Raw genomic sequence first — 8509 nt, 5'->3', positions numbered from 1 at the left:
CAAAACTGGGTTTGAGATGAGCTGTCCTGGCCAGGAGCTCCCTGCACCTCCTCTGCAATCAATCACTGAGTCTACTCCCCAGAAACAAGCCCGCACATGTCCAATCCTTCCCCCCCTCTTTCTTTTACAACGCTTTCACCCTTACTCACAAGAGTGCATTCAAAACTGAACTTCCACTGGCTTATCATTAAACACACAGACGGCTCTCATATCCCACCACCCTGCTGCCAGTCCCCATGGCAAGAAGGCCCCTTATGTCTAGGGCCCTACCAAATTCACGGCCATGAAAAACACATCACAGACTGTGAAATCTGGTCTCTCCCTGTGAAGTCTGGTCTTTTGCATGCTTTTATCCTACACTGTACAGATTTCGTTGGGACATCAGTGCTTCTCAGCTTGGGGGGTCCTGACCCAAAAGAGTGTTCCAGGGAGGGTGCAGGGTTATTATAGGGGGGTCACGGTATCGACACCCTTACTTCTGCTCTGCCTTGAGGGCTGGGTGGCTGGAGAGAGGCAGCTGTTGGCTGGGCGCTCTGAGGGCAGCAGTACAGACCGAAGGGTGGCAATACCATTCAACACCACCCTTACTTCTGCCCTGCTGCTGGCGGGGACCTGCTTTCGGAGCTGGGCTCCCCGCCAGCAGCCGCCGCTCTCCGACCGCCCAGTACCGCCAGCAGCCGCATAGAAGTAAGGGATAGCAGTTTCGCAAAACCCCCCCCCCCACAATAACCTAACGACCCCCATGCAAGTCCTCTTTGGGTCAGGACTCCTACAATTACTACACCATGAAATTTCAGGTTGAAATAGCTGAAATCATGAAATCGACAATTTTTAAAATCCAAGAACCATGAAATTGACCAAAATGGACCATGAATTTGGTGGAGCCCTACCTGTGCCCCGCTGCTGACTCCACCTACCCAACTCGGTGGTGAAATGATGCATGCTGGGTAACTGGATCCCTCAAGGTACACCTGCACCTCTGGCCTTTGATAACAGACATGGGGGCCTCAAACTCCGATCTCATATCACTGTCACAGCTCTGAGACAGTCCTCAGACTAATCCCCCAATCTCCTCATATCCCAATTACACCTCTCCCAAGATGCTCCAACTAATTCCTTCGCCCTTCGATACAGCTACACCTAACACAGTGAATGCAGCTGGAGGGTATGCAGATAATTCCCAGTGACTATTCCCAGCAACAGAGGGGCAGGGTTAAGGTGGTGTTAGTGTGTACCTTAACTCTGCATTTCCTGGTTTTCAGACGTTTGACTTTTGATGAACTTAGAGACTCAAGGTGGGGAAGGTAATATATTTTATTGGACCAACTTCTGTTGGTGAAAAATACAAGCTTCTGAGCTATTCTTCAGGACTGTGTATCATAGAATATCAGGGTTGGAAGGGACCTCAGGAGGTCATCTAGTCCAGCCCCCTGCTCAAAGCAGGACCAATCCCCAATTTTTGGCCCAGATCCCTAAATGGCCCCCTCAAGGATTGAACTCACAACCCTGGGTTTAGCAGGCCAATGCTCAAACCACTGAGCTATCCCTCCCCCAAAAACCAAGTAGCAGAGGATGGTTTCGATCCATCGACCTCTGGGTTATGGGCCCAGCACGCTTCCGCTGCGCCACTCTGCTGGGTGTAGCTTGAAAGCTGACTTGAGGCTGTGATAGCAGCAGGGGACAGGGGTCTTCTTGCCATGGAGATTGGCAGCAGGGTGGTGGGATATGAGAGCTGGCTGTGTGTTTAATTATAAGTAAGTGAAAGTACAGTGTTGAATGCACTCTTGTGAGTAAGGATGAAAGGGTTGTGAAAGGATGGGGGTTATAACATTTGACATGTGTGGGCTTGTTTCTGTGGAATAGACACTCCATCTGCATTTGGTTTCACCAACAGAAGTTGGTCCAATAAAAAACATTACCTCACTGTGACGTTCCCCTGGTGTTATCTGGACCCGTGATCTGCTAGGTCACTCTGATCCTCGACTCTGGGAGCCAGCCTTACCCTGCTCTGCTGTGAGAACCCCCACTCCCAGGCTGTTCTCACATGGCCTCTGGCATGTAAGTTGCTTGGATTGTGCAACCGAATGACACTAGCCAATATCTCCAGTCCCAGACACAACCCTAGGACCTTCCGTCTTGCAGTGTCCAATTATGCCCGCTGGATGGTGCCAGCTTATATGAATTTGTCAATTTAACAAAGAAATTGATATGTACCAGGCTTGTTCTCCCACGGGGAATCTCTGACACACTTCAAACCAAAGGCACTGTTTCAGGTAGAATAAACAAACAGAGTTATTAACTATAAAAGATAGCTTTTAAGTGATTATAAGTCAAAACATAACAAGTCAGATTTGGTCAAATGAAATAAAAGCAAAACACATTCTAAGCTGATCTTAACACTTTCAGCGTCCTTACAAACTTAGATGCTTCTCACCACAGGCTGGCTGGTTGCCCTTCAGCCAGGCCCTCCCCTTTGATCAGTGCTTCAGTCGCTTGGTGGTGATGACTGTAGATAGAGGAGGAAGAGCATGGCAAACGTCTCTCCCTTTTATCATGTTCTTTCTTCCATCTTGGCTTTGCCCCGCCCTTTCAGTGTCAGGTGAGCATTACCTCATCGTAGTCCCTGACTGACCAAGGGAAGGGGGGTGACTCACTTGAGAGTCCAACAGATCCTTTGTTGCTGCCTAAGCCAATGTCCTTTGTTTCTGTGAGGCTGGGCTGGGTTTGTCCCATCCCTGCCCTGATGAGGTGTGAACGGCCCCTCTGTTCCTGAAGAGTTTTGCCTGGGCTTGCTTAAGCCATGAGGACACATTTTCAGCCTCATATACATACATGAAATTACAACCTATACCATTACTATAACAATGATGCACAGTGCATCATGAGCCTTCCAAAGACACCCGAAATGACCAACTTTGCATTGGATACCACACAATCTTATTACAAGGATGAACAAGGGGGTTCAGGATGTTCCCCAGAGGCACAGAGTGTCCCACTCACCCACCTTGACTCTCTATCTCCTGGGACCCTCACAGCTACAGCAACACAGCAAATAACTATTGATGCACTTGACCTTCTGGAAGGGCATGTGAGCTTCACTGGGAAACCTTAACTCTATATTAACAAAGGTATTTTTGCAATCCACAAAAAAGCAGTCAGAAGATTCTCTTTGAAATCATTACTGGAGTCAGGTAACTTCGGATGCCTGAATATTTGAGTCTGCAGGCAATTCCAGCTCAGCAGGACTGTGGCAGTTTCCTGTTTCTTTAAGAGAAGACTCTAATCTCCTCACATGACAGGGTTTGAAACTATGCAACTTTCAGGTTATGGTGTTACTTTCACTTTCCAACTTGGCAAATGCTGCAAGGGTAAAGCACATTTTATCAGTTTGGAACAAAAAAATGTTTCTTAAAAATTATGGAAAAGCGATGAGAAAACTCTGCAGCTATTTTATAGCCAGAATTAGCTGAGCATCTTGATAAACTGGAGTAGTCAATTAACATGTAACTATCTCAACAAAAGGAATAAGGTCTGACCACACCCTAAAGATTTAAAATTTGTTGGAAGAATCAACCAGGTGGGTTAACTTTGCTTCAGAATAACTGTTTATAACCGCTCATACATGCTTCTTATTGCTTGGACAGATTATTAAAAATAATTAAATAATCCTGTAATAATTTGTTTTACTCTTCATCCAAGATTTACATGACATGTACCTTAAAAATGATTCACTGTCAAATACACTGCAGATTATTTTCCTAGCAATGTAACATGAGATTTTTACATCTTGTTGAATTAATAATCTATTTCTTTTGCTACTGTGGGGCAAGATTACTTGGCCCCATACTGTTTTCAGGGGAAGATTTGTAACAAACAACTTCCTATATTTTGAGTAAGGGAAGAATTTTACTGCACCAAACCTAGCTGCCATCAGTCTAGTTTTCTGCCTGTTGTCATTGCAGTTTTCTATCTCTTGACGGTGGGGCTGAATCCTTTTGCTTCCGTATAAACTAAAATTATGTCCAGAACCAATCAAAACAGAAAACTGCATCCTTTTCTCCTTCTGAAATCAGTGGGAATTAAGCATGTGCCTAAAGTTGGTCACGTGTTTAAGAGTGTTGCTGAGTAGGTACTTCAGTGTTGGATCATATTAAAGAAGTTCTGTATTAAAATCACAAATGAGTTTGATTCCCCATAGTTTAAATTCCAGGGTATTACTAATGAAGAGGTCTCTTGGTTTTTGGTACTGTTTCTCTCCCGCTATGTGTGAAACTTGCAAGCTGCTAATTGTGTTAGTACATTCTAAGACAGAGTCTGTTCTCAGAGCAATTCTTTGTAATAACAACTACTCAGACAGAGAGAGACTCAAAGCAATACTCTTTAACAACAGAAACAGCACCCAGAGCCTCCCCGCCCTTTTGTTGTATTCATCTTGCTTTGTTAACAATTGGGATTAAAATAGAGATAGAGGATGGATGTGGATGGATGCTTGGTGTGGATAATAACTGAATGATCAGGGAGGTGCCAGCCTAAGAATCCAGTGTCCATCACCTGAAGAAGGTGTCAAGTGGAAATAACCAGAGGACCCCCAGAGGGCAAACTGGAATCCACCCAACAGCCTCAAGGATGGGAGAACCAAAGAACAAGATAACATCTAGCAGCACGGAGCCGTCAGGAATGTGACATCTGCTAATTGATTCAGCAAAAGCATGATGAAACAATTCCCATAGACTGGCATAGGAAGAAATTCCTATAAAAATGGCCTCTAGAAAGTGAGAACTTTGGGGCCTGATTCTGCAAACCAACTTCCAGGAGCATCAGATGAGCATCTGACAAGGCCCTGCTCCCTCCTCATGTCCAGGCCACCTGGCCAGTGGCTTGGCACAAGCAACTCTAAGGCTGGTAACTATGATAACAACCTTGCAGAACTGTGTGTGTATGAATGAATGTGTGAATAAATATGAGATTGAATGGAAAGTTATAGCTATAACTAACTGCTTACTATGATTCTGTCTGTATTCACAATAAATGTGGTATTTTGCCTTTTCCCCTTTAATAAGATCCTGCTGGTTTTTATTTTATTGGTATAACATCAGGACATAACTAAAAAAAGTCAGATTTATACATTGTGTGACAGAGCATCTCCTCGTGTGTGAAAAGCCATTGGAGGGGAGTAAAACTAGTAAAAAATATGGTGGTTTAAAGACTTCCAGGAGCAGAGAATCCTCCAGCAAGTGACCTGTGCCCCATTGTACAGAGGAAGGCGAAAAACCTCCAGGGCCTCTTTCAATCTGCCCTGGAGGAAAATTCCTTCCCCACCCCAAATATGGCGATCAGCTGAACCCTGAGCATGTGGGCAAGATTCACCAGCCAGATACCCAGGAAAGAATTAGAGGGACCATGGGCCAGACTGCAAATTGATTTTATTGGGCAACAGGACAACAAGGGGAAATCAGTATTGTCTGGTGATTGTTGATCCTTTTACTAAATGGATTGAGGCTATCCCCTCTCAGCCTGCTGCCACTCAGCCCACTGCTGGTCTTGGGTCCATCCGCCAGCTCCTGCCAGCCAGGGACCCGGCTGCCAGCCCCGCTCAGCCCGCTGCCTGTCTGGGGTCCCGGCCCTGCCCACATAAAGTGGGTACCTACCTTCTCCCTTTTTCTACCCCCTTCTCTTCCCCTCTCTTTGCACTGAGCTGAGGGTGGGAGTGCACTGAGCACAGGGCTGGGGGTGAAGGAGAAGGCTGGGGGTTGGGATGCAGGATTTGGCCAGGCGCTAGAATGAGGGAGGGGGCTCAGCGTTGGGGCAGGAGGTTTGGGTGTGGAGCGCTTACCTGGGCAGCTCCCATTTGGTGCGACGGGTGCAGGTGGGAATGTGGGGGGGGGGGTGCAGGAGCTCCCATTTGGTGTTCAGGGTGGGGGTGGGAATGTGGGGGGGTGCAAGAGTCAGGGCAGGGGCTGGGGGTGTGTGAGGAGGGTGCAGGAGTCACGGCAGAGGACTGGGGGCATGTGGGGGGGGGTGCTGGAGTCAGGGCTGGGGTGTGTGGGAGATGCAGGGGTCAGGGCAGAGGGCTGGGTGTGTGTGAAGGGGTGCAGGGGTCAGGGCAGAGAACTGGGGGTGTGGGTGTAGGCTGGGTCGTGGGGGTGCTCCCAGCCCCCTGCCCAGAGCGGTTCACGGCAGGGGGCTGGAGGGGATATGCCCTGATTCCAACCCCCTTCCCCACGGCCCTGTCCCCACCTCGTCTCCGCCTCCTCCCCGGAGCACAGAATCATAGAATCAATGAAGATCAGGGTGGGAAGGGACCTCCGGAGGTATCTAGTCCAACCCCCTGCTCAAAGCAGGACCAATCCCCAATTTAATCAGCAGGGAGCACGCTTCTCCCCCTCCCGCACAAAGGCCATCAGCTGATTGGCGTCAGGGAGGGAGCGGAGGAGGGGCAGGACCCCAGCAAGCTGGGGGAAGAGGCAGAGGAGGGGGGCGCTCGCCTGCCCTGCAGCAGCAGCCGGCAGGACCAAGCTTCTTCACCCTGCCCCTGCACGGGGGGCCGGGGAGGGGCAGGATTTTTAATGGCTCGCTGCTGCCTGCCGGGGTCCCGGCCGCCGGCCCCGCTCAGCCCGTTGCCGGCCGGGGTTCGGCAGCGCGCTGAGCGGGGCCGGCGGCTGGGACCCGGCAGGCAGCAGCGTGCCATTAAAAATCGGCTCCCGTGCCATCTTTGGCACGCGTGCCGTAGGTTGCTGACCCCTGTTCTAGACCTTTCATCATTTTTGTTGCTCTTCTCTGGACTTTCTCCAATTTCTCCGCATCTTTCCTGAAATGTGGCACCCAGAACTGGACACGATCCTCCACTTGAGGCCTGATCCGCGCGGAGTCGAGCGGAAGAATTACTTCTCGTGTCTCGCTTACAACACTCCTGCTAATACGGCCCAGAACGATGTTTGCTTTTTTTGCAATAGCTTTACACTGTTGACTCATATTTAGTTAGTGATCCACCATGATCCGCAGATCCCTTTCCGCAGGGCTCCTTCCTACGCCGTCATTTCCCATTTTGTATGTGTGCAACGGATTGTTCCTTCCAAAGTGAAGTACTGTGCATTTCTCCTTATTGAATCTCAGATTTCATTTAAAGTAAAAGTAAATTTCTAGCCCCTATGGTTGCAGAGGAAAGTTTAAGACTATGACATGAGTGCACCCTCAGAGCTCAGAAACCAAAAGCAAGCAATAGGAACTAAAATGTTTTTTTTTATATTGATTTTTAAGTCAATCCCATATCTTTTTTGACCCACTTTGTAATTTTTTTTTACAAATTAGTGTGTGTGGGGGGGGGGATTTTTTTTTGGTATTGATTTTCATAAAGAAACAAACGTACATTTTAAAATTAATTACAGCATACAAATGTTGCCACATACCACTTTCTTTGTGGATACTCGAATAGCATTCTGCAGTTTTACGGCTAATGGAGGCTACAAGACGAGACCATACAAAACCAGACAATACCACACAGACATAATACATTAGGGTGGGAGTTACACTGACTTCTGATTTTTGAATATTGGGGTTGGCAGTGCTGCTGCTCAGTTTTTGAAAGCGACAAACAAACAAATTTCAGCTTTCTACAATAATTCATGCAATCTACGCAAACCAAGGAATCATAGAATCATAGAATATCAGGGTTGGAAGGGACCTCAGGAGGTATCTAGTCCAACCTCCTGGTCAAAGCAGGACCAATCCCCAATTAAATCATCCCAGCCAGGGCTTTGTCAAGCCTGACCTTAAAAACTTCAAAGGAAGGAGATTCCACCACCTCCGTAGGTAACCCATTCCAGTGCTTCACCACCCTCCCAGTGAAAAAGTTTTTCCTAATATCCAACCTAAACCTCCCCCACTGCAACTTGAGACCATTACTCCTTGTCCTGTCCTCTTCTACCACTGAGAATAGTCTAGAACCATCCTCTCTGGAACCACCTCTCAGGTAGTTGAAAGCAGCTATCAAATCCCCCCTCATTCTTCTCTTCTGCAGACTAAACAATCCCAGTTCCCTCAGCCTCGCCTCATAAGTCATGTGTTCCAGTCCCCTAATCATTTTTGTTGCCCTTCGCTGGACTCTCTCCAATTTATCCACATCCTTCTCGTAGTGTGGGGCCCAAAACTGGACACAGTACTCCAGATGAGGCCTCACCAATGTCAAATAGAGGGGGACGATCACGTCTATTAATTTAACTGCTCAAAGTGCTGTAGTTCTTTGGCAAAAGAGGTCCCAAGAAAATATCAGACGCTCAGAGTGGATGAAAATTGATTTTTAAAAGATGATGTTTTTAATTTAGACCAGAGGCTTTTCTTTACCTTGGATTTTTAAATTTTAGTTAAATACTCGTTTCGTTTTCTAATTTAAAATGATGACAACTGATGTTAAGGCCTAAATTCAGTATAATCTATTAATATTGTGAAGCAAGGAGATTCTTTTCCGCAAGAATCAGGCAGCAGAGACAATACTGAAGAGGTTTATTCACGG

General features: G+C 47.3%; 1 non-coding gene across 1 annotated transcript; it reads right to left on the bottom strand.

Moving 5' to 3' along the window:
• Positions 1 to 1563: 1563 nt before the first annotated feature.
• On the bottom strand, positions 1564 to 1635 carry TRNAM-CAU (transfer RNA methionine (anticodon CAU)). The gene has a single exon. It is a non-coding gene; the product is annotated as a tRNA-Met (tRNA).
• Positions 1636 to 8509: the final 6874 nt, after the last annotated feature.

The sequence above is a fragment of the Eretmochelys imbricata genome, chromosome 28 (assembly GCF_965152235.1).
Source record: "Eretmochelys imbricata isolate rEreImb1 chromosome 28, rEreImb1.hap1, whole genome shotgun sequence".
Classification (NCBI taxonomy): Eukaryota; Metazoa; Chordata; order Testudines; family Cheloniidae; genus Eretmochelys; species Eretmochelys imbricata.
The sequence above is the reverse complement of the archived record's forward strand: the minus strand, read 5'-3'. Positions and strand labels throughout refer to the sequence as shown.